Source organism: Agelaius phoeniceus, chromosome Z (assembly GCF_051311805.1).
Source record: "Agelaius phoeniceus isolate bAgePho1 chromosome Z, bAgePho1.hap1, whole genome shotgun sequence".
NCBI lineage: Eukaryota > Metazoa > Chordata > Aves > Passeriformes > Icteridae > Agelaius > Agelaius phoeniceus.
Genome location: NC_135303.1, coordinates 94,802,321 through 94,828,627, shown reverse-complemented (window position 1 = coordinate 94,828,627; position 26,307 = coordinate 94,802,321). Strand labels below are relative to the sequence as shown.

Below are 26,307 nucleotides of genomic sequence, written 5' to 3'. Positions count from 1 at the left end.
CCAGCCGCGATCCAGAGGCTGCTCCGGGGAAGCGTCGTCCTCCTGGCGGCCATGGCAGCGGCACGGCACCGGCTCCCTGCCGCCGCAGCCGGAGCGTGCCTGGAGCCCCGGCGAGACCCAGCCCCGCACTGGCCGCAACCGGAGCGGCAGCGCCTGTCCCGGAGCGGCTTTTCCCGACCGCAGCGATAGTGGTCCCGATCCCAGCCCCAATCCTACCTCGATTCTCTGGCCTTGGCGCCCATACCCTGCCCGCCGAGAAAGAAGCAGCTCGGCCCAGCTTCCACAAGAAATAGCGGCAGGACCAGGATACGAATTCCCAGGCCTAAATCCCCATCCCCGTCCCGCTCCCAGCCGAGCACCGTGGACCCCGCGCAGCACCAGCAGCAGTCCCCGATCCGGATCTCCGCATAGCGCTCCGACCGACGCTCCCGCCGCCTCCCGGGATGAGCATCCCGCGCAAAAAACGGGACAGGCGCCGATCCGCCGGGATTTATGGGCGGGCGGGGGGCGGGGGGGAGGCGGGACCCTGGGGGCGGGGCCGACACAGGTGCGAGGGGCGGGGCCTACACAGGTGTGCGGGACCCCAGTGCGGCTGCGCGGGGCGGGGCCTTGGGGGATTTAAGGCGCGGGGAGGGGCCGGCGGAGCCATTTGCTCCTCGGCGTTGGGTAAGGGAGGTTGCTGCCGGCCGGGGCCCTATATTTCTTTTTCTCTGCGTTTCTTTTCTCCTGCGTTTCTGTTGTGTTGTATTTCTGTGAATTTCTCCTCTCTACCCTCCCTTCCACCCCTCCCCCACCCCCTACACCCTCCCCCCCCCAAACCCCCCCCCTCCCTCTCCCCCCTAGCCCTCCCCTCCCTCCCCCCCTACGGCCGCCCCTCTCTCGTTCTCTACCCCACCTACCCTACCCTACTTTCTCATCCTCTGCCTTCCCTCCCCAGCCGGACTCCCCCCTGACCCCGCTCCCAGCTCCCCCTTCCCCCCCACCAGTCGCTCCCCACCCGCCCTCAATCCCGCTCCTTTCTCCAGCCTGCCTTCCCCCCAGCCCCGTCCTCTGCTGTCCTGCACACCCCGATCTCTCCCCACCTTCTTCTCCGTTCCCCTGTTCTTGTTTTCCATTCCCCACTGTCCTCCTTTTCTCGCAGCCGCGGGGCTCGGGGTGCCGGGCAAGAATAAAGCCCTGAGGGCCGGAGCCCGGCGCCCCCGGCCTCGCTGGGGTCCCCACACGGGGCCGGAGCCGCTCTGCGGGTCCCCCCATTGCAGTCCAACACACCGCCCGACACCGCCGGGGCTCCGGCTTTCCCAACATCACACTGGGGGGGTCCTGGGGTGGGGGGCCCGAGTTACAGGGGCCCCCTCATTAGGAGGGGGTCCCAGGGGGGAGGGGGGTTTAGGAGGGGCCCCCTCGTTAGGAGGGGGTCCCAGGGGGGAGGGGGGGGGATAGGAGGGGCCCCCTCATTAGGAGGGGGTCCCAGGGGGGAGGGGGGTTAGGAGAGGCCCCCTCCGGAGGAGGGGGTCCCTGGGGAGGGGGGTCGGGGAGGGCCCCCTCCGGAGGAGGGGGTCCAGGGGAGGGGGCGGGGCCTGGGGGTAATACCCCCCAGGCCCCGCCCCCTCCCCTGGACGCCCTCCTCCGGACGGGGTCCCACCCCGGCCCCCTCCAGGGACCCCCTCCTCCGGACCGGGGCCCGGGGGGAGGGTGGGGCGGGCGGGGACAGCACGGCAGGGGACGGTCGTGTGTCTGGCAATTTTTTTTTTTTTACGTGTGTTGACGCCGCAGAGTGACGTGCCCCCCTCTACGTCCCCCCACCCCACCCGCCCTCCCCCCCTCCCGGGCCCCGGTCCGGAGGAGGGGGTCCCTGGAGGGGGCCGGGGTGGGACCCCGTCCGGAGGAGGGGGTCCAGGGAAGGGGGCGGAGCCTGGAGGGGGATTACGCCCCCCAGGCCCCGCCCCCTCCCCTGGACCCCCTCCTCCGGAGGGGGCCCTCCCCCACCCCCCCCCAGGGACCCCCTCCTCCGGAGGGGGCCCCTCCTAACCCCCCTCCCCCCTGGGACCCCCTCCTAATGAGGGGGCCCCTCCTAAACCCCCCTCCCCCCTGGGACCCCCTCCTAATGAGGGGGCCCCTGTAACTCGGGCCCCCCACCCCAGGACCCCCCCAGTGTGATGTTGGGAAAGCCGGAGCCCCGGCGGTGTCGGGCGGTGTGTTGGACTGCAATGGGGGGACCCGCAGAGCGGCTCCGGCCCCGTGTGGGGACCCCAGCGAGGCCGGGGGCGCCGGGCTCCGGCCCTCAGGGCTTTATTCTTGCCCGGCACCCCGAGCCCCGCGGCTGCGAGAAAAGAAGGAAACGGGAGGACGGGGAGACAGGAGAGATGGGGGTGGTGAGGACGGGGAGGGAGAGGGGTCGGAGTGACGAGGGAAGCGGGACAGGAAGGGAAAGGCCGAGGGGGGACAAGAGGGACGGTGGAAAGAGGAGGAATAGAAGGGAGTAGTGGGGAAGGGACACGACAGGAACGAGTGGGGGGAGTCGGGTTTGGGAGGAGAGGAAAGGAGCGTTTTAGGGCGAGAGGGAAGTGGGAGAAAGAAAGGGAATACGCGGGGAAGGAAGGAGGGCTAGAGAGAGGGACAGAAAGGGAGGCCGAAGCCTCCGCGCCTTACCTGCGGAGCCCGCACACGGAGCTCCCGTCCGCACCGTGCTCTGAGTGAGCAAATGGCGGCCGAGGCGATTTCCGGGGTCTAAAACACCTCGGCCCCGCCCCGCGCAGCCGCTCTGGGGCCCCGCACACCTGAGCCGCGCCCGCCGTGCACACCTGAGCCGGCCCCGCCCCTGGTCCCGCCCTTTGTGCCGCCTGGCCCCGCCCCCGTTCTCTCAGGCCCCGTCCCTTGTGCCGCCCGGTTCCGCCCCTGTCCCCGCCGCCTGTTTTCAGGCTCCGCCCCCCGCACCGCGTTCCCCCGCCAGGCGGGGGCGCCGCGCTCGCACCGCGCTCCGTGTCCGCCAGAGGGCGCCCTGCGTGGTGCCGGCCCCACACGGCGGCTCCGCACCGGGGAACGGCCGCGATCCCGCACCCGGCAGCGCCCCGTGCCCGCGGCCATCCCGGGCCCCAAACCGGTCCCGGGCCCGCTGCCGCTTCCATCCGCCCGACGGGGGAGAGGCGGCACCGCCCGGCACACCCCAGCGGCGCTCTGCCCGCCACCCCCGGCCTCGGTGGCGGTGGCACCGTCGCATCGCCCCGTGCCCGCGCTCCGTGGCCCCGCCCCTCGCACCTGTGCCGGCCCCGCCCCCCTGTCCCCCCCGGTCCCGGGGCTATCGCTCGGGGGCCTCGCTCGGCGCTGTGCGAGCCCCGCCCGACGGCTGCTCCCGCCGGGGACCGCTCGGAGCCCGGGCCGCTGCGGCGGGGCCGTGACCGCGGCCCGGGCTGCGGGGGCCGAGCGCTGCCTGGCTCTGCCGGGGGGCCCCGGGCGGTGCCGCCTCTCCCCCGTCGCCATCGGGACTGGCATCGCTATGGGGCGGGAGGGGCCTGGCTCTCCTGAGCCCGCAGAGCCCCGTCCCGGTGTCACCTTCCGTGTCCCGGCGCCGCGGGCGGGAGTGGCGGGCAGGGAGCGGCAACCGTCGGCCGCGCCTTCCCGTCCCGCTCCGTCGGGCCCAGGCTCGCCGAGCCCCGGCCGGGACCCGCCCAGGCCCGGGGACACCGCGGCTCCCGCCCCGCCTCCTGCCCCCGGCACCTCCCCGCCCGCCCGGCAACGGCCCCGGGGCCTCCGGCACCCGAGACCGCGGCGGGGGCTGGGCCCGAGCCCCCGAACGCCGGCCCCACGGGCTCCGCAACGCCGCGCTCCCGGCTCCTCACCCCCCGCCCATCGGCACCGGGGAGAGGCCCCACGAGTGTCCCGGCTCCGGGAAGAGCCTCGGCCGGAGCTCGGCCTCCGCTGCCGAGCGCCACGAGGGAGCGCCTGAGCGCTTCTCTCAGCCCCGAAGCCGCCCCCGTCAGGCCGGGGCCGGGCCCGGACAGCGCCGGGCCGGGGCTCCGCCTTCCGAGCACTCGCACGCAGCATTTGGGCTCTGGCCCCGGGCCCCAAAATGCAGGACTCGGCCTCTGTGCTCCAGGCCTGGGCGAGCCTCGTTCTGCACCCCCGAAACACAGGGCTCAAGTCCCGGCTTCACAGCCCTCGGCCTGGCCAGCTGTGACTGGGTCCAAGTGCCAGCAGCGGAGGACTTTGTCCCTGACCCCTCCTCACCTTCACCACCACAAAAAAAAAAAAAAAAACAACAAAAAAAACAAAACCAAAAAAAAAAAAAAACCAAAAACAACCAAAAAAAAAAAAAAACAAGCAAACAACCCACAGGACTCCCGATTCTGAGACCAGAAAAATGCCCAATTTATTAGTCTCAGTTCACAGGGTCGTGGAATTGACTGCGGCCATCCCCACAGATGGTCACAGGGAATGGACCTCTCACACATTTGATTCTCCTGGGAGAACTGCTGCAGGCTAGCAAAAAACCCACCCGTGGCATTAGAAGGTAGGAAGCCTGCCCTGAAAGGATGCCATCAAATGCAGCCTGTCTGCAATACCGCGTTATCCCAGCACTGCGATATCCCATTATCCCCAGCCGGGTTTGTTGCGCCGCCTCCGGCTCACGGAGCGATGCCGCTCGTGGCTCCCCAGGCGCTGCCGCGGCGCGGGGAACAGCCCCGGATCCGCTCGGCCCGGGGGAAGCGAAGGGGTGCCCGGTGCCCGGGCCGGAGCGGGCAGCAGCGGGTGACGATCCGGGCGCTCCTGCCCGGCTCCTGAGCTCAGGCTGAGGCAGCTCCCAGCTGCCGCCGCCGGGAAGGAGCAGCTCGCCAAGGATGGCCGCGCTCCCGGGCCATGGCAGCTGCCCCGCCTCGCTCAGGGACAGCGGCAGCTTTGGCAGAGGAAGCGGAGCCCCAGCGGCCGGGGCTCGGCAGCAGCCGGCACCGAGCCCCTTGCACTGAGCGGGAGCAGAGGGACGGGCCCGAGCCCGGGACTCGCATCCCGCCCGGGGACTCGGGGACGCGGGCTCTCTGCTCGGGCTCCGCCAGGAGGAGGAGGCGCATGGCAGTGCCCGGGAGGAGCCGGCACTGCCGGCCGACAGGGCTGCTCCTGAGGGGAGAACTCGCTCTGTGCTCCTTGCGCGGGATCAAGGCATGGCCAGAAGCTTTCATATTCATTTGACAGACTCTCGCACACCGACCGCTACCAACGTGCACTGTGCAAAGCAGCCACCATGGCTGCAGGCTCCAAAACAAAGAGAAACAGCGCTGTTCTCCTTTCCTTCTTTACGCAATCACACCTAGCTAAGATTCATAACACCTGATGCCATTTTCTGTTTAAAACTCTGGCCAATACCGTGCCACTGACTAGGTCTCAAAAGCGGAAAGATGACAGCCATCAATTAAAGCTGATGCCAGATCTTTGCCTATTTAGCTTTCCATGACAGAAATCCCTGGATGGATCCACGTGCTCCTCTGCTCCTAGCAGCTGAGCTTTTGTCTCACTCCAATCTCCTTAGGATGCCCTAAATCCAACCTGTTCTGCTTCTCAGAGCAAAGCCTGCTGCCATCTCTGCTCGTGACCTTTGCATGGCACACATTGTTAGCACACTGCTAATGGCAAAACAAATTGCCTCTCCTTCTTTCTGCAGTGAACAGTTCAGCTTCTGGGGAGCTGCAGCTGTGACACTCATGAGCAGCTCTCAACATGATCTCAACGTGGAGCTGCTCTTTTCCAAGTCTGCCCCTGTAGAAAATCCACGTTGTTGGAAAATGTCACCAAAGCGGGAATTGCTGCTGAAGCTCTCTTAGCGCACAAGGGAAGAGCCATTCCTGGGGCTAAAAGTGCCTCATTCCCACTTTTCACTGCTCTTGGATCAACCTATGTGTTCATTTCCATCTTCCTGAGAAGCCTTGATCTTTTGTAGTGGAATCAAAGCAAAGCAGAGCTGAGCAAAACCCCACCTGTTGCTATGATCCTTCCCACTGCTTTTATTTCTGTTGTTCCAGCTGGATTTATTTCATTATGAAAAGGCAAATTCAAGAGTCTTTTTATCTCCACGGTTTACGTTGTCTTTTGCTGGCTTGGACTTTTGCTTTCTGCCCTCTGCCGGTCTGGGCGCGTTCACCTTTCAGGATTCCCATCCTCTGCCCTGCCCGGGCTGCCTCTGGCTCAGCTCCCTTGGCAGCCGCTGCTTTCCCCGGAGCTCTCGGCCTTTAGCTCGCGTCCCTTTCCATGGGCCACGCCTCCCAGCTGCTCCAGCCCGGGCATTCCCGCCTGGGAACGAGCAGGGATTCCCTGCCCTGGCCCAGGGAAGCCTCCAGCCCTGCAGGCATTGCCGAGGCTCAGGGGCCGCTCCAAACCCTTGGTGTCCCAGAGCTCCCGGATCAGTGCCAGGGCAGAGCTGGGAGCCTGTCCTAAGGAGCGGGACTGAGGCACGCGGTGCCTGCAAAGTCCCCCATGGATATTGGATCCAGCTGGCAGGAGCAGGTGCGGCCAAGGCAGCCCATTCCATTTCCTGCCCACCCAGAGATCTCCAACACTTCAGCCTGCTAAGGCTGGCACACAAATCCCTGCCCTGGGGCACGGCAGCGACTGCAGCGCACCCAGGAGAAGGCAAACGCAACGATCGGGGCTCAGTTCTGAGGCTGGGATCGAGGTTCATTCTCAGCCATTTCAAACAAGGATTGCACCCCACTGCTCAGTTCTTTCTGCAGCTGGGACTCCAGGAAGAGGAGAAAGGAGGCACTTTACTGGAGCCCCTTTCCTGCCAACCACTGAGGGTCATTCAGGTGCTGAGAGAAAGCACAGCCAGGGAGAGCTGCCCCTGCTCTGCTGGGATTGCACCCTGCACTCACGAGGGACAGGTGGCTCTGTGAAATCGGTCTCAGCATTTTTGTGCCTCATAGCTCCCACTGAAATGATTTTGAGCAGAACGGAGGCTGCTGAGCGTCACTGAGCAGCACAGGAGACATTCAGCAATGCCCATGAGCTGGCAGAGATGATTGCTGGCGCTGATGGCCTGAGCCCTGGGCTGAGAGTTCCAGTGGCAGCAGCAGTGACAGCCACGCCGGCATTGCCCAGAAACAGGAGAAACCGGCCCTGCCCTGTGTGGGGAGAATGTCTGCTGTGCATCTCCCAGTTACAGCCCCAGCGCTCCCTGGGCTCCTGCAGACATTAATTCCTTCTGCCTTCCTCACAAGGCATCTCCACTCGTTCCATCGTCTGCCTGCTGGGCACTGCTCCCCTCCTTATTGCACAGGGGAGAGCGAGGAACTCTGCAATTGCCCCGCACTGAGCTCCTCTCACATCATCTCCCACTCCTTTCATGGCCTCACCAGCCAGGAGAAACATTCAAGGGGGAACAAAGTGTGCTGTGCTCTAGGCAAGGCCAGAAAGGGGCCCAAAGAGACAGATTTTGGATTAACTCTGGCTGGAGAAAACCAAAGGCAATCAGGATTGCCTCAAAAAGAAAACAAGAAAGGAGGGGATTATTAAAGCCATTTATAGAGTCACATTAAGGTCTGTTCCTCAAGGTTTTGGCTCTTGGCACTTCTGTAAGCAGCACGACAGACTGTGGGCAACTGTGACAGACTGCACAGAGAAGGGGGGTTTTTAGAAATAATATAAATAATATAAAAATAGATATATCATTTTTATATTGTATATTTCTTATATTTATTTATAATAAATATTTATAGATATCAGTATATATAATATATATTTGTATATTTGTATATTTGTATTTCTATTTTTATGTTATTTATATTATTTATAAAAAACCCCAGCCTATAACCAAATCAAATCCAAAAAACCCCAATTTATTTTAACTATATTTAAATATTTTTATATTTACAATCTATATTTATATATCTTTAGATATATATATAAAATAGACCATCATTTATATATATTATGGTGTGTTACAATAATATACTATATATTATAGTTTTTTATATTTATCTGTTTTCTATATTTATGTTTACCACTATCATTTTATATTTATTTTTATATTTGTATTTATTTCTACGTTAATCTATATATTAGACCATATCAATTCATTAAGCCAACGCATCAGAACCACACAAATACCGCACCTTCATCAGCACCGGTACGCAGCCCACGCTCATCCCATCGCAGCATATCCAAACAAAACCTATTTCTAGGACTAACAGAACAAAGACCCCACGACATTTAACCCTAAGAAAAACTCAAACCAACCGAACTGTCAAGAAACTTTAAATCCCACTATAACTAGCCCAAAAGCTCTGTACATTCTCATCATAAACTTCCTCCTAAACCAATGGCTCAAAACCCCAAAAAACTCAGATACACATGGAAAATGACAGAACTGCTAGTAAAAACAAACACCAATTAAAAAAATCCAACCAACTCACTAAACTCAAAACCCTACAACTGACCCTAAACATTACTAAAAAAAGCCCCCAAAGCTCTACATTTATGCTAACCCACAAATAATAACCAATAATCTTTAAAAATTATTTTAAAATTTAAAAAAAGCATGAAAATAAAAAATCTATACTATTAAAATACTAAAAAATATCACTACCCAAATTTAAAAACATATTGCCTATAAAACCCCACCATATAAATGCCCCTGTCTCAAAAAATAAAACTAAAAAAAAAAAAATCAAACCAGAAAGAAATCGGAACTTAGGAACACTAATACCAGAACGTTCAAGAAGTTCCACCATATCCCTGATCATACACCAACTACAAACAACGTGAAACGATACAAACAATTCTTAAAAACCGCCTTAAAACCACTACATTAAAAACCCTTTCAACAATTCAACAATTCAAAACTGCATTGAACAAAAGCCATCTAATAAATTAACACCCAAAACTCCAGCAGCCCAGCTGGCCCTACCAAATCTCTCTGTTGATACATGCAGTAAACAACAAAACCAAAATCCCAGGAATACCTATCAGAAGTCTAGGAAAGAAACCTCTTGAAATTAATCCTACCTCAAATACAAACCAACCCGTCCAGAAAGTTAGCTTCACTCAAAAAACTATTTACACAGAGTTAATAAGACCAAGAAATAAAACAACACACCATATAACGAACCACCAACGAATACAACAGTGAAGGAAAAAAAAACACTTTTTAAATTTTATTTTTTATTTTTTAAACTAACTTCTTTTATTAGCCAGAACAAAAGGTTTTGCCAGGACTGTAACATCTTCTCCTTCTTCTCCTTCTGAAATGTCCCTTCTCCCTCCCAAATTCCTTACAACTTCTGAGTTTAAATCCAAGCGGCGCTCTGCAAAATTCGTGCACTTGTGAGTCCGATGCTCCTGTCAGATTCTCTGTCTCACTCCACATCTTCTTACACTTTCAGTCTGAACGCTGTCCTGCCCTGATGAGTTTGACAGAAGCATTGGCACATGTTAAGAGAGCATTTCCCTCCCTCCCTCCCTCCCTCCCCAGAGCTGGTTTCCTTAGCGCATTTCAATCGATCCCAGGCCGGAATGATGCGCGCTCACCTCAAGGCTCACAGCAAGCACGCAGCAGCTCAGGCTGCCTTGGCTCCAGGGCTCCGTGCCTTGGATAGCTGAGAGAACTTCCGATGAGCCTCTGTTCCAAGACATTGGAATGCAATTTCCCTGTGCATTTGGTGGCAGCTTTGGGTCCCTCTGGGGGACGGCACCCAGCGTGATCCCCGCCCCTCGCCCGCCCCCCACCTGCTCCTGCACCGCCGTGGGGCTCCCTCTCCTGGGCACCTTGGGCTGCCCCCAACGGCATCAGAGCCCCGAGCCTTCACCCCGCCTTTTCCTGACCCCCAAAGAAGGCTCAGAACGAGTCCGACTGCCCCGGACAGCAGCGCAGCGCTTCCCCCAAGCCCTTCCCACACGTGCATGGCCCCAGCAAGGGATTCTGCTGCAACAAGAAAGGGGGGGCAGCCCCCAGAAGGCTTGAGGTTCCTGCCCAGCCTCGCTGTCACGGGCCAGGGGCAGCGAGAGAGGGAGCGGCACAGACGGCGGGGACGGCCCGGCACGGAGCGGGGGCCGCTCTCAGCGCGATGCCGGCAAAGCCGCAGCTCCGGCGCTGTCGGCCGCGCTGCTTGAGCGGCACGGGGGGATCCGCCGAGAGCCTCCGGCCCCGCGCGGGGACTCCCGCAAGGGCCCAGGGGCGCCGGGCTCCGGCCCTCGGGGCTTTATTCTCCGGCAGCCCGAGCCCCGCGGCTGCGGGGCAAAGAAGGAAAGGGGGCACGGGAAGAGAGGAGCGAGAGCAGGGCATGACAAAGGGCGGCGAGGGAGCTCGGGCTGTGCAGGAAAGCGGCACGGGAAGGGAAAGCCCGGGACGAGGGTACACGGAGGCTGGGCACAGGAAGGAAACAGGGGGAACAGAAGGGAGTAGCGGGCTAGGGACAGGACAGGAAGGAGCCGGCTTTGCGGGGGGAGAGGGAATGGGGGAAAGGGAGCGAGAGAAGGCGAATACGGGGAGAAGGAAGGAGGGCTAGAGAGAGGGACAGGCGGGGAAGCCTCCCAGAGCCCCGGCTGCACCCCGAGCCCGGCCCGGCGCCTCGCCCTGCCCGGGATGCTGCGGCGCTCGGCGGAGCTCGGCTCGCTCCGGAGACGCTCGGCTCCAGTCGGCTCTTGGCGCCTCAACTCGGCTCTTGGCGCCTGCATTCGCCTCTTCGGCCGAGCTCGCCTCGCTTCGGCCCAACTCCCAGCCGCTCTGTGCCTTCGGCGCGCCTCGGCTCCGCTCGCCTCGCCTCGGCTCCCCGACGGCGGGCGGGCAAGCGCCGCCGCCTCCCGTTCAGCTCGCCCGGCTCGGGGCTCTCCCGCTGCCGCGTCCCGCGGGCGGCCCGGCCACGGCGCGGACACGACCGGGAGCGCGGGCTCGGGCAGGAGCTCATTAGGCTGGGAGCGCACTGGCGCTAAGCAGCGCGCACGAGAGCAGCAGGCTCGCTTCGCCTGAGCTCGGCTCGCTTCGCTTCAGGCAGCCTCGGAAGCCTCGCCTCGGTTCGCTCGAGGCCGTCAGGGTCGGCCGCTCTCGCCTTGCTTCGGCCGAGCTCGTGCGATTCCCCCGAAGGCGGTGGCGTTCGGTTGTGGTTTTAGAAATATCCTCCTCTATCGATTGGATCTCTCTACAGTTAGATTTATATTTCTAGAATACTTCTATTAATCCAAAGAATAACCCCATCTCTAACCAAATAAATACAAGAAAACACCTTCTTTTAAACGGTATTGAAATATTTTTATACTTTGTATAGTTATACTCACATTTATATTTATCGTTTCTTTTGATGCAATCTATTAATAATTATCTATAATATCTATAAAATTCTAGACATGTATTTAAAGTATTATCTATATTATGTATCGTATCTGCTGCTGCAACTGATTTTTTCTTCTAGTTTTAAACTTTATCTGTATGTACTTATGATATCTTTCTAGACTTAGATTTCTACCTTCATATTCTTTGTATTTATCATTTTTATCATCAAAACCCTGCCTATTGACAAGTTAAAAAAACCGCTTTCTTTAACGATCTAAAAAATATTTTTATATTTATAATTTTCATATTTCTATTTATAATTTGCTCTCTAGTACGTGATAACATACCTGCTCCTGCACCGCAGTGGGGCTCCCTCTCCTGGGCACCTCGGGGTGCCCCCAGTGGCATCAGAGCCCCGAGTCTTCACCCCCCCCCCCTTTTCCTCTAGTTAGAAACTACACTGGAACTTTTTTCTGGAAACAAAGACATGACCTAAATCCTCTCCCCATGTCCTAGACAGAGAGATGTTCAGTTCTTAGTTGACTGGGCAGCAGTTTCTTCAATAGAATGATAAACAATATGGAAACGTTTTAGCTACAAGCAAATAGGCAAATCGGAACAAGGTCCTGGTGGCCAGCCACTGCAGTTCTTTTGAAGCAATTTTTTAAACAATCAAATACTGATACCACAAAAAATAAAGCAAAAAGCTGACTACTGGCTAAGAAAGAAGGAAAAATTAACTTTTGACGACAACAACAACATTCCAAGGACACAGGCTTTTTTCCAATCTCAGACCTTATTACTACTACCTCTCTTGGGAATTCTCATCGTGGATCCCAAAAGGAATAAATCCCTCAGCGTGTCCTAAAGCACCAAGGAGCTACCTACAAGTGAAGGTGGCTACTTTCAGTGCAGACACAGCTGATGACACAGCAGCAGCACAGTTCTGTGCTGCACAGGGATAGTACTGTCTCCTCTTCTCCAGCAGCTGACTCTCTCCTGCCATGGCTTCTGTAAATGCATCAGAGCACGACCTTAAACACAAACAGGCAAGAAAACACCATCAGAAGTCTTTCATTAAGCAGTACAAGAAGGGTTCCAAGCAGAGACCAACAGAATTTCAAGGAAGCAGTATGCAATTAAACCCCCTCAGATTTGTTCAAGTAGCCGGCAAAATGGAACCATTCAGAAATGACAAAGAAAACCCCCCCAAGTATTTATACAGGAGTCCTTAATGTCAGAAAGGGGATGACAGGTTATGTTCAGATAAGATGAATGTTTATTTGGATCTATAAATAAACTTCTCTCGTGGTCCTTTGCCAAAAAATAGAACCTACAAGTGAACACCTACACCTGCCTAAAGAGACCTAACGAGCCCCTGGCAGCCACCGGCATCAAAGCGCAGTGGATGTTTCTAATCCAGGGGAAGGAGAACAATATCACCTTTTGTTCTCTCCAGTTTGTTTCCTCTGCAGTCCTAGTTGCTCCTTATGATTTTTACAGTCTCTGTATCTTCTCGGGCAGCGCTGAGTCTGACGACCGGGATACGAGAGTCCTTCCCTGCCCTACGGAGAGAACCAGGAAAAAAAGTTAAAAAAAGAACAGGGCAGTTTGAAGTTAATACCTCCGACGAGAAGCAGCACCCGACAAACAGAGCAACGGTGAACAAAGCGTGACACCTCCCTGGGGACAGAAGACTTACAAACTCTCCGGGATTTACAATTCCAGTAACCAAGCCCTTCAGCACAGCAGCCAAGTGTCCCATTAGGTGGTGCTGCACCAAGGAATGATCCCAGAGGTTCCAAAGAGTGAAATGCACGTTATTGTCCAAAGACGTAAAATCTTGCAAAATACCAAAACTACAATAGATCTAAACTACATGGCAAGAGTACAAGTGTTAGCTTGAGGAGCTGGAACCATCCAGGTGAGCAACTGCTAACCGGATCCTCAACAGACTTTGAGGAACCCTTCAGGATACAGAAGGGTTTTCCCCAGAAATTGCACAGGCCGAGTTTTGATAGAAGTGCACTTGCCAGATGCTCAGAAACGTCACCCATCCTCCTCCGGGTGTCCTGAGAGAGCTGCGAATGGCTCTCACGTGGTTTGAGCTGGTTCTGTAAGGGCTCAGGCTGAATTTCACCAGATGCAACCAAACTGGGCAACACCCAGTGGGACAGAAGGAACCCAAAGCTTGTTTTACCCAAAGCTTGGGTAAGCAGAGCTCCAGCAAATACTGAGGAAACGGACAGAACGGGGTAACAAATACTAAACATACCTTTTTTAACTTGCCTTTTTTTTTTTTTTCAGATGAGCAAAACAATTAAGGAGAAGGTGGAAAACTCACCGTGACTGAACATTTCATCACCTGTAAGCTGACCATCCTTAGCATAGAGGACTCCAAATTTAAAATTCACCAATCCCTGGAAAATAAAACCAAATATTATTTGGTAAACAGTCAAACAGAAGACATAAAAATTTGTTTCCTCTAATCTTTGCATACATCCTACACGTTAGAACATACATTTTATACCATCTCCTAATACATAATGATTTACCTTTAAACTTTGATAGTATAGCATAAAATCATTAACTTAAATTGGTGATCTATTATTATTTAGTTGGTGCTTCAAGTTATTTTTGCTGTCAGGTTCAAAAAAACAGGACTTCTTTTTACTGTAACGAGCAATTGATTTAGAACTCATCAAAAGCCCATCCAAATACAAAGCCGTATTCACCGGACGGGTCTGTGAGCAAGAAGTAGTCAGGCTTGTACTCACCTCTTGCCCTTCAAGAACCAATAAATCCTGTCAACAAAAACAGCATCTTTAGCCCCCTCCTATTAAAGATTCTACAAGGATGATGGTTTTATTGGTGTTTAGAAGTTTGGATTTGAAATGGCCAGTTCAATGGATAAAGAGACAGTTTAAGTAGTATTAGATTCTTATTATTATTATTCTTATTAGCTACTGGAAGAAACAAACCAGTAGGATCTATACTTAATTACTTCTATTTCCAGGAAATCATAAAGAAAAAGAACCAAACCAAAAAAAGTCACTTCCTACCTTTTGTATCTCAGGATGAAAAATGTCTCTTGGGCTCTTCTCCAGTTTCTCCAGACTCCTGGCACTGAAATGCAAATGAACGAGTGCTTTATAGGAGGGCAAGTGCACATTCCAACCCCGAACCACCAACTGATGGCAGTTACAGCGCTTACAAAATGAATCCTTCCCAGAGCCTCTGGGAAATGGAACGGTTTGTGCAACTGCCATTTCTTCCCCAAAATACTAACTCCCAACACTTCCTAAACTGAGTTTGCATTTTAAAAACAGAAATTAGGGAGACTCAGGGTGGAGATCAGGTTGAAATTGATTTCCTTCTAAAGCACAGGGGCTCTGTTCCATCACCCTTCACTTTGGCTCCACACGGAATCACGGGGAGCATTTTAGGAGGGCTCAAGAACCAATTCTATTTCTCTCTTTTTTCTAGTGCTCTCTCTTCCTAAATAATTCAAGGCAAGTCAAATGAAAAAGGACAAGTTCAGCAGCAAATTCACACTTTTTCCCTTTGTCTGCTCAAGAACAGGCTTTAAAACCACTTCTTGCTGCCTTCAACGGTTAAGACTTGCAAAACGGTTTCGCAAGTTTGATAGGTTTATCATAAAAACCACAGAACGCAAGCTCTGAATGACAGGAAAAGGTACACAGGCAAATATCTCAGCTGATGGTGGCTTATTTGCAAACACAGACCTTAACGGACATTGCACGGAGAATGTTTCAGTGGGACTCGAAGGGAAAAATATTTTCTGAGTACCCTGTAAACAAGAAAAGCTAGGATATATTACAGGACATACCCACGTGTTCTGCATATTCAAATAGGATTATCAATAAAAACATTTAAGAAGGAAGAAAACCAAGGTAATTTTACTCAGCTATATTTACTGCCGATTTAGAGGGAAAAAAAAAAAAAAAAAAAAAGTGAACCAGAAACGCCTACAGTAGAACTTTAAACCAATTGCTTGGATAAAAGCAGCTCATGGAACATGAAGTAGAAAAAAAGCGAAACCAGTATCAGACCTGCCTATTTTCTTACCATTGCACAAGAAAATCCGACAAGCGGTAGAAAGTCACTGCCTAAAACCGATCCTAGGATGTAACCGAGAACAATTGAGGCATTTGCTAATCTAAACGGAAACCTTTTCCGGACCCTAGTGTCAAATCACACGTTTTGTCTCTCAGCAGCTCGAGGCTGGAGAGCATTTCCCCTGGGGGTCGGGAGGGCAGGGGCACAAGGGGCTGAGTTTGCCGATCGCACCTGTGCCATCAGAAGGATCCTGCCCGGCGCTCCTTGCGCTCGCCATTCTCCGGGCCATCGCTGTGTTTTACTGCTCAGCGATGCCGCTCCATCCGTTTGCGTGGAAGGAAGAGCCACGAGCACTGAGGCACTCAGCAGCCGTGTCATGCCAGCGATGTCGAGCGCTCTCTGCTCGCAAGGCTGAGCCCGCCGCGGAGCCGCCTCCGCAGCCGCTCGTCCGCCCCCGCCCGCAGCAGCGGCAGCGGCCCGAGGGAGACGGCTGCAGCTCGGCGGCTCCCGCGCCTCCGCCAGCCCGAGGGCAGCCGCCGCACAGTGACCGCGGCAGCGCCCGGCGCCGCTCGCCCGGGGCGGCTCCTGCAGCTCCCGGCCCGCGGCAGCAAAGCACCGCCTGGCGCTCCGCCATCGGCGGGCGGCAGCGCGCCCCGCCCGAGCTCAGCCCCCGCCACCGGGACCGCTGAGCGAGGCCGAGGCGCCGGGCGGACGCCCCTTCCGCGCCGCTCGGCTCCATGCGGGCGGCCGGACGGAGGCTTCGCCCCTCCAGCGTCGCTGCCGCGGCTCCGTCCCGCGCGGCACAGGCGCCGGGAGCTCCCCGCGCCCAGCCCGCTCCCCCGGCACGCGGCCGCCTCGGGCCGCCAGCCACTCCTACGGCGCGTCGGCCGTTGCGTCAGACGCCGCGCTTTACGGCCGCAGGGCCTGCCGGGAGTTGGAGTCTCGGACTGACAGCCACCGCTCCGTTCTCCGCCACCGGGAGCTGCGCTCCCGCCAGGGGATCAAACGGCTCCTTCGCTCCTGGGCGCGGAAGCACCTTAGGCAGCACCGCCCCTCCCGAATGTCCTTTCTTTTCCACTCCAACTCTTTTTTCTTTTTTTCACTCTGTCTTTCACCCCCTTTTCCACTTTCGCTCTTTCTTTTTCACTCTCACCCTTTTCCTTTTTCATTTTTTTTCTTCCTTTCTCTTCCTCCTTTTTTTTTTCTTCCTTTCCTGTTTCCTTTTCTTTCTTTCGCTCTTTCTTTCTGTCTTTCTCTATTTCTTTCTTTCTCTCGCTCTCTTCCTGTCTCTCTCTTTCTTTCTCTCTGTCTCTCTTTCTGTCTCTCTCTCTGTCTCCCTTTCTTTCTTTCTCTCTCTTTCTTTCTTTCTCTCTGTCTCTCTTTCTTTCTTTCTTTCTCTCTTTCTTTCCCTGTATTTCTACTCTGGGATTTCCATTCTGGCTTTAGGATAAAAAAGCAGCAGTCGAAACGTTCAGGCTACCGGGGAGTGCAAAAAACCCCAAAACGGTAATGATTTTAGGAAAACTACTTCCTGCATGGGAGCCTGAAATTTTCTACAGCTGCAGGTGACATAGAGCTTTTATTTCTTCTTTTAGATAGTTTATACTTAATACTCTATTTATACAGCGCCCCCTGCCGTCTTCATGGGCGCACTGCGGGCACAGCGCCCCCTGCCGTCTGCATGGGCGAACTGCAGGCAGAGTGCCGCCGAATGACGTCAACTCGTCGACACGGCGCCCCGCCCCGGCCACGCCAGCCCAGCTGGCCCTACCAAATCTCTCTGTTGATACACACAGTAAACAAAACCAAAATCCCAGGAATACCTATCAGAAGTCTAGGAAAGAAACCTCTTGAAATTTATCCTACCTCAAATACAAACCAACCCGTCCAGAAAGTTAGCTTCACTCAAAAAAACTATTTACACAGAGGTAATAAGACCAAGAAATAAAACAACACACCATATAACGAACCACCAACGAATACAACAGCGAAGGAAAAAAAAAACCCACGTTTTTTTCTTTTTTTTTATTTCAACTAGCTTCCTTTATTAGCTAGAACCAAAGATTTTGCCAGGGCTGTAACAACAACAACAACTTCTTTTTCTTCTTCTCCTTCTGAAATGTCCCTTCTCCTTCCCAAACTCCTTACAACTTCTGCGTTTGAATCCAAGCCAAAAGCAAAATTCGTGCACTTGTGAGTCCGGTGCTCCTGTCAGATTCTCTGTCTCCCTCCACATCTTCTTACACTTTCAGTCTGAACGCTGTCCTGCCCTGATGAGTTTGACAGAAGAATTGGCACATGTTAAGAGAGCATTTCCCTCCCTCCCTCCCTCCCTCCCTCCCCAGAGCTGGTTTCCTTAGCGCATTTCAATCGATCCCAAGCCCGCAATGATGCGCGCTCTGCCGGAAAGGGGAAACACGTGCTAGTGAACAGCAGCTCAGAAACAATTCTTTTCTAATGTTACCTGCTCTACTTGACTGCTCGCTAACACAAGTCTCATTTTACCATTGCAGGGAGAAGGCTGTAGGAAAATGTCTGATGAGCAGCCACAAAAGGCCTCACTCCCTGCTACACAGCCTGCAACAACCTCGGCAGAGCGGAGCAGCCAAATCACCGCACTCTCCTTGCCGTGGGCAAGGGTAGAAGATGACTGGGGGAGGCACATAAAAAGAAGGGAAACGCTCCTATAAATGCACAGCCATTTGCTTTCAGAAGCCCAGAGTTCAGGATCTTCTCTAGGAAGCCAGACGTGACATGATATTTCTAAGATTTTCTTCTTCATCGAAGGAAATGTCCGTACATACACACTCTTACAAACGTACCTAGGGTTTTGGGGTTTTTTTTCTTCTGAAGCTCCAAGAATGATTTCCCACCTTGATTCATTCAGAAGAAACGGCCCCTGTGACTCAGGTCAGAAGGGCGGCCTGCGTTTTTGATCACGACAGCTTTTGGCTTTACCCTGTGAGCAGGAGCAGCCAGAGCTGAGGCTCAGCAGAGGCTGACCCCGGCCAGCCCCTTCCTCCCTTCCCTGTGTGTCACAATGACTTCCAGGCAGAAGGATGCAAAGCAGGTTTGTGTCTTTTCTCTTCAGTGCCAAGAGGTAAAAGATGTAGGCTTTGAAATAACTAATGACCCTCTCTTGGAACTCTCCCAAGGACAGTTTGAAAGCAAAGACAGAAGATTGCTGCTAAATCCATATGGGATAAGGATGAGAGCAGCAAGGATCCGAGGCCAGCAGCGTTGCCAGGCAGTGTCACGTCCCTGCCACCTTGTGACAAGGCACACAGCTGCAAAGCCCCAAAGCCTGCAAGCCCTGGAGCTGCCGCACGGATGGACCTGGTTCCCTTCCCAGGTGCCCAGAGGGACACCTGAGGGCAGGTGTCGTCCCCCGCCCCCCGAGGGCGCACCCAGAGCCCCGGGCAGGGACGGAGTCACTGGCTGCTCTCTGGGGACGAGACCCTCCCTGCAGGTGACACCGGCTTGTCCTCTCCCTGTGGCACAGGGACCTCCAGGCTCTAGGACCAGCCTCATTTTGTCAGCATCCAGGTGCTGTGCTAGAGCCAGAGGGGTCAAGGCTTTCCAGAACCATAGGATCCTTGCGGTTGGAAAAGCCTTCTAAGGACATCGAGCCCAGCTGCTGCCCCCCCAAATCAGGTCCCTAAACACCACATCTTGACATCCTTGACATGTCTCCAGGCATGGGGACTTCCCTGGGCTCCTATGCCTGAGCACCCTTTCAGTGAAAAAATTTTCCCTCCAATCCAATCTAAGCTTTCCCTGCTGCAAGTTGAGGCCATTTCCTTTTGCCGTGTCACTTCTTACCTGGGAGACCTCGGTACTTCAACCTTACCTGCTCCTTCCCTAGGCGGTCTCTGGCTTGGCTGGAGGAGAGGAGAAACACTCCCACCACAGGAATGGCAGCTCAGGAGGTCCCACACCAAGGCCAGGGGGAGCAGCCGTCCTCGCCAGAGCTCGCACGTCCCTTCTTCTCAGAGATTGGCTCTGCTTTTCCTCCCGGGCAGATCTCTGCTGAGTGCTTCACAATTGCCTGTTTGGAGGAGGGGGGGAAAAGAGGTTAGCCAAGTTTTTTATCCAGACTTAGCTGCTGGCTTTGCCTCCTCCTGACTTCCTTCTGCTAAGAAAACAGCTGCCTTTGGACTTCTAGGGGCAACTTGCACGTCATGCCTGAAAAGGAACTACAGAAAAGCGCCTCATTTATAAAGCCTCAGCCAAGAAGACAGATGCAGCTGCAGCTTCGCCATGCCCACTGCCTGCAGAGCCGGCAGGCACCAGGCCAGCTCTGCTCCTCCTTCAAGTTGTTCCCAAAGCTGCTGGAAGAACTGAAGGCTCCTTTGGCCTTCCATTGCTCGGCTTGTCCCGAGAAAGAGCTTTGAGTGTTGTTACCCCTCCAGAAAGGAAGGGCCTTTCTGTCTCACACGCTCGGTGACACAAGGCTACGCAGCCTCTGCTCCAGGTGGGAAGGGCTTCCTTCCTCCTCTGGCACCTGGCTGGCACAGGTTGCTCAGAGGTCCTGGGGCTGCCCCATCGCTGCAAGTGCTCAAGGCCCGTCGGTGCTCTGCGATGAGGCTCTGAGCAAGCTGCTCTATGGAAGCACGTCCCTGCCCACGGCGGCAGCAGCCTTGGAATGAGGTGATCTTTAGAGCCCCTTGCAACCTGAATTCTTCCATGATTCTGTGAACTGAAAAAAGCGGGGAAAGAAATCTGTAAAGGTCACTAAATGCATCCAAGCACATCCCCAAGGATCCAATCCTCAGCAGCCCATCCAAGGCAAGGTCAGAGCTCTCTGCCCACCGAGGACACGGCAAGCAGCACGGACCTTTCTCCCACTCTCCAGCACGGAGACACCCAAGAACTTGCGGCAGCCCAACCCCGCGCTGCCGGCCCCGGACGGAGCGCGGCTCCCGGCGGCAAAGCGGCTCCTCCGGCGGCTGCTCCGGCGCGCAGGGGCGGCGCCGCCCCGGAGACCCCCCCGCCCCCGCCCGCTCCCCCTGCCCGGGGGGCCCCGGCGGCGCCCGAGCCCCGCGCCCGGAGCGGACAGAGCGGCCGGCACCGGCCGGGCCGGCGCAGCAGCGCCCGCGCCGCCTCTGCCGCCCTTGGCCGGCCCGGCGCCAGCTGCCCTCGGCTCCGCACGGCGGCTCGCACCGGCAAAGCGGCTCCGCCGCTGCCGCGCCAAATTCCCCCGTGCGCCTCGGCACCCGCCCGGCCCGGGCCGGCAGCGCTCCCGAGCGGCAACGCTCCGGCCCGGGCCGCGGCCACAAGAAACGCCCTCAAATGCAGCGGCACAGCCCGACTGCAGCCCTGCAAACGCCGCCAGAGCTGCGGCTTCCCGCAACTCAACCCCGAAACTGACGCCGCGGGCGGCGCTCACCTCGCTTCAACAAGGGCAAAGAAATGGCTTCTCCCCTTCAAATTCATCCCCTAGGAGCGCAGAAAAGAAGGGGCTTTCCTCCAATGAAATCCTGCAAGCCATGTGCAAAGGGGGATTTTGACCTCCATTCAAACCCTTGCAAAGGAGGGACACCAGCGCTGTCCCCTCCATTTAAACCTTAGGATGATGAAAATGGGCTGGCTACCTTCAAATCAAAGCCATCCGATGACAACAATACTTTGCCCATTCCCGTTCAAATGGAACGCAGGGATTCCCTGTCACCCCTGGGATACCCCTAACAGCCGGGAAAAGGCAGCTTTTCCTTCAACCGACATCCTTGGAACCGCAAGCGAAAGCGGATCCCCCCCAGTTCAAACACAGACAATATTAGGAGAGTAGCTGCTTGCCTCTCCTTCATTTCTTTTGTCTTCACAAGCTCCCTTTTTGTTCCTGGGGAAGCGGGGAGGGGGGACTGCCAAGATCCAATTGAAAAGGGAAAGGACCAAAGTCCCCGCTCCAAATCCACACGCGCTCACCCGTTCGGCTGCTGCTTCCCGGCACAAAGATTCGTCCCTCGGCACCTCCTTGAAGCAATGCTCCGCGGATCCAAGCGCGTATCCAGGTGTTCGCCCAGACGCTGCCAGAAGCTCTCGCAGTCCTTCCATGAGACAGCCCCGGGAGCCCCCCCATGAACCCCTCTACTCAGCAGCTCCATGCAAAAGGCAGCTGAGGCGAAGCCTCCCCCTAAAACAGCCTCGCCCCCCCGGCAGGAGACGGCCCCTCATCATCCTCACAGCTCACACCTGGGGCTGCTCCGAGCCCCCCATCATCCTCACAGCTCACACCTGGCGCTGATGCCACTCTCCAACAGCGCCTCTCCCCGTCCAGCACACAGCCCGCTTCTCACAGACACAGAGCCAACAGAAATCTGCTCCGGGTGCTGGCTTTTCTTAGTCCGTCTGCTTCCACAATTCAGACACGGACGTGCGCTGATGGCACTGAGGGAAAGCTTTCCAGTGCACAAAACTGTCATTCTGGTAGCACGCTTTGAGACGCCTTCAGAAAAAGCAGAATCAGCGCCGCCTCCTAAGAGCCCTGCTGAGGAACCCCGCCCTCCTTGGGACACCCAATGCAGCAGAGCTCGAAAAACGAGGGCAAAAGTCAAGCTTGGAGTGGAAAAAGACAATATAAATACAGCAGCCTTTCAAGAAAGCCTTCACACAGTAATAGTGGGAGCCGGTCACATTTCTTCTTTCCTTGCTCTCTGGAATGACATCAATACGAAGTAAAAAACCCACACGAAACGCAAGGCAGAGCTGGGATTTGACACGTCTTCCTTTTGGCTCTCGGGATGACAAGCGCCTCTTCCGGGACTGCGACACGCTTTGGGCGCTGGCAGAGAACGGAGGCAAAAGGTGCCAGAGAGCCCTTTCTATCGCCTTCAGCCCCTGCAGCTGTTCTGAGGGTTCCAGGGCACAGCTCGGTCCGTTCCTAGATCAAAACCTCACGGCAATATCTTCAGAACTACTACGCATCTCCAGTCGGAACCTTCTACATTCCTGTAAACAAATGAGTGCATAGAGAGGGTTTCTCCCCAACTGAGTTTAGAGACCAATTCCTATTCTTTAGCAATACCTAGAAAACCGAATGCCTTGCCAGGTTTTAGCATCCTACACCCACTCACCCCTCCCTGTGCATTTGGTGGCAGCTTTGGGTCCCTCTGGGGGACGGCACCCAGCGTGACCCCCGCCCCTCGCCCGCCCCCCACCTGCTCCTGCACCGCCGTGGGGCTCCCTCTCCTGGGCACCTTGGGCTGCCCCCAACGGCATCAGAGCCCCGAGCCTTCACCCCGCCTTTCCCTGACCCCCAAAGAAGGCTCCGAACGAATCCGACTGCCCCGGACAGCAGCGCAGCGCTTCCCCCAAGCCCTTCCCACACGTGCATGGCCCCAGCAAGGGATTCTGCTGCAACAGGAAAGGGGGGGCAGCCCCCAGAAGGCTTGAGGTTCCTGCCCAGCCTCGCTGTCACGGGCCAGGGGCAGCGAGAGAGGGAGCGGCACAGACGGCGGGGACGGCCCGGCACGGAGCGGGGGCCGCTCTCAGCGCGATGCCGGCAAAGCCGCAGCTCCGGCGCTGTCGGCCGCGCTGCTTGAGCGGCACGGGGGGATCCGCCGAGAGCCTCCGGCCCCGCGCGGGGACTCCCGCAAGGGCCCAGGGGCGCCGGGCTCCGGCCCTCGGGGCTTTATTCTCCGGCAGCCCGAGCCCCGCGGCTGCGGGGCAAAGAAGGAAAGGGGGCACGGGAAGAGAGGAGCGAGAGCAGGGCATGACAAAGGGCGGCGAGGGAGCTCGGGCTGTGCAGGAAAGCGGCACGGGAAGGGAAAGCCCGGGACGAGGGTACACGGAGGCTGGGCACAGGAAGGAAACAGGGGGAACAGAAGGGAGTAGCGGGCTAGGGACAGGACAGGAAGGAGCCGGCTTTGCGGGGGGAGAGGGAATGGGGGAAAGGGAGCGAGAGAAGGCGAATACGGGGAGAAGGAAGGAGGGCTAGAGAGAGGGACAGGCGGGGAAGCCTCCCAGAGCCCCGGCTGCACCCCGAGCCCGGCCCGGCGCCTCGCCCTGCCCGGGATGCTGCGGCGCTCGGCGGAGCTCGGCTCGCTCCGGAGACGCTCGGCTCCAGTCGGCTCTTGGCGCCTCAACTCGGCTCTTGGCGCCTGCATTCGCCTCTTCGGCCGAGCTCGCCTCGCTTCGGCCCAACTCCCAGCCGCTCTGTGCCTTCGGCGCGCCTCGGCTCCGCTCGCCTCGCCTCGGCTCCCCGACGGCGGGCGGGCAAGCGCCGCCGCCTCCCGTTCAGCTCGCCCGGCTCGGGGCTCTCCCGCTGCCGCGTCCCGCGGGCGGCCCGGCCACGGCGCGGACACGACCGGGAGCGCGGGCTCGGGCAGGAGCTCATTAGGCTGGGAGCGCACTGGCGCTAAGCAGCGCGCACGAGAGCAGCAGGCTCGCTTCGCCTGAGCTCGGCTCGCTTCGCTTCAGGCAGCCTCGGAAGCCTCGCCTCGGTTCGCTCGAGGCCGTCAGGGTCGGCCGCTCTCGCCTTGCTTCGGCCGAGCTCGTGCGATTCCCCCGAAGGCGGCGGCGTTCGGTTGTGGTTTTAGAAATATCCTCCTCTATCGATTGGATCTCTCTACAGTTAGATTTATATTTCTAGAATACTTCTATTAATCCAAAGAATAACCCCATCTCTAACCAAATAAATACAAGAAAACACCTTCTTTTAAACGGTATTGAAATATTTTTATACTTTGTATAGTTATACTCACATTTATATTTATCGTTTCTTTTGATGCAATCTATTAATAATTATCTATAATATCTATAAAATTCTAGACATGTATTTAAAGTATTATCTATATTATGTATCGTATCTGCTGCTGCAACTGATTTTTTCTTCTAGTTTTAAACTTTATCTGTATGTACTTATGATATCTTTCTAGACTTAGATTTCTACCTTCATATTCTTTGTATTTATCATTTTTATCATCAAAACCCTGCCTATTGACAAGTTAAAAAAACCGCTTTCTTTAACGATCTAAAAAATATTTTTATATTTATAATTTTCATATTTCTATTTATAATTTGCTCTCTAGTACGTGATAACATACCTGCTCCTGCACCGCAGTGGGGCTCCCTCTCCTGGGCACCTCGGGGTGCCCCCAGTGGCATCAGAGCCCCGAGTCTTCACCCCCCCCCTTTTCCTCTAGTTAGAAACTACACTGGAACTTTTTTCTGGAAACAAAGACATGACCTAAATCCTCTCCCCATGTCCTAGACAGAGAGATGTTCAGTTCTTAGTTGACTGGGCAGCAGTTTCTTCAATAGAATGATAAACAATATGGAAACGTTTTAGCTACAAGCAAATAGGCAAATCGGAACAAGGTCCTGGTGGCCAGCCACTGCAGTTCTTTTGAAGCAATTTTTTAAACAATCAAATACTGATACCACAAAAAATAAAGCAAAAAGCTGACTACTGGCTAAGAAAGAAGGAAAAATTAACTTTTGACGACAACAACAACATTCCAAGGACACAGGCTTTTTTCCAATCTCAGACCTTATTACTACTACCTCTCTTGGGAATTCTCATCGTGGATCCCAAAAGGAATAAATCCCTCAGCGTGTCCTAAAGCACCAAGGAGCTACCTACAAGTGAAGGTGGCTACTTTCAGTGCAGACACAGCTGATGACACAGCAGCAGCACAGTTCTGTGCTGCACAGGGATAGTACTGTCTCCTCTTCTCCAGCAGCTGACTCTCTCCTGCCATGGCTTCTGTAAATGCATCAGAGCACGACCTTAAACACAAACAGGCAAGAAAACACCATCAGAAGTCTTTCATTAAGCAGTACAAGAAGGGTTCCAAGCAGAGACCAACAGAATTTCAAGGAAGCAGTATGCAATTAAACCCCCTCAGATTTGTTCAAGTAGCCGGCAAAATGGAACCATTCAGAAATGACAAAGAAAACCCCCCCAAGTATTTATACAGGAGTCCTTAATGTCAGAAAGGGGATGACAGGTTATGTTCAGATAAGATGAATGTTTATTTGGATCTATAAATAAACTTCTCTCGTGGTCCTTTGCCAAAAAATAGAACCTACAAGTGAACACCTACACCTGCCTAAAGAGACCTAACGAGCCCCTGGCAGCCACCGGCATCAAAGCGCAGTGGATGTTTCTAATCCAGGGGAAGGAGAACAATATCACCTTTTGTTCTCTCCAGTTTGTTTCCTCTGCAGTCCTAGTTGCTCCTTATGATTTTTACAGTCTCTGTATCTTCTCGGGCAGCGCTGAGTCTGACGACCGGGATACGAGAGTCCTTCCCTGCCCTACGGAGAGAACCAGGAAAAAAAGTTAAAAAAAGAACAGGGCAGTTTGAAGTTAATACCTCCGACGAGAAGCAGCACCCGACAAACAGAGCAACGGTGAACAAAGCGTGACACCTCCCTGGGGACAGAAGACTTACAAACTCTCCGGGATTTACAATTCCAGTAACCAAGCCCTTCAGCACAGCAGCCAAGTGTCCCATTAGGTGGTGCTGCACCAAGGAATGATCCCAGAGGTTCCAAAGAGTGAAATGCACGTTATTGTCCAAAGACGTAAAATCTTGCAAAATAACAAAACTACAATAGATCTAAACTACATGGCAAGAGTACCAGTGTTAGCTTGAGGAGCTGGAACCATCCAGGTGAGCAACTGCTAACCGGATCCTCAACAGACTTTGAGGAACCCTTCAGGATACAGAAGGGTTTTCCCCAGCAATGTCACAGGCCGAGTTTTGATAGAAGTGCACTTGCCAGATGCTCAGAAACGTCACCCATCCTCCTCCAGGTGTCCTGAGAGAGCTGCGAATGGCTCTCACGTGGTTTGAGCTGGTTCTGTAAGGGCTCAGGCTGAATTTCACCAGATGCAACCAAACTGGGCAACACCCAGTGGGACAGAAGGAACCCAAAGCTTGTTTTACCCAAAGCTTGGGTAAGCAGAGCTCCAGCAAATACTGAGGAAACGATCAGAACAGAGTAACAAATAATAAACATACCTTTTTTTT

At 55.1% G+C, this 26,307-nt stretch overlaps 1 long non-coding RNA gene across 1 annotated transcript; it reads right to left on the bottom strand.

Moving 5' to 3' along the window:
- Window positions 1–17,348: 17,348 nt before the first annotated feature.
- LOC143692017 (uncharacterized) lies at window positions 17,349–20,514 on the bottom strand. The gene is made up of 3 exons (XR_013179871.1): window positions 20,166–20,514; window positions 19,179–19,376; window positions 17,349–17,598 (listed from the first exon to the last, which is right to left on the bottom strand). It is a non-coding gene; the product is annotated as an uncharacterized LOC143692017 (long non-coding RNA).
- Between the last annotated feature and the right edge of the window lie 5,793 nt (window positions 20,515–26,307).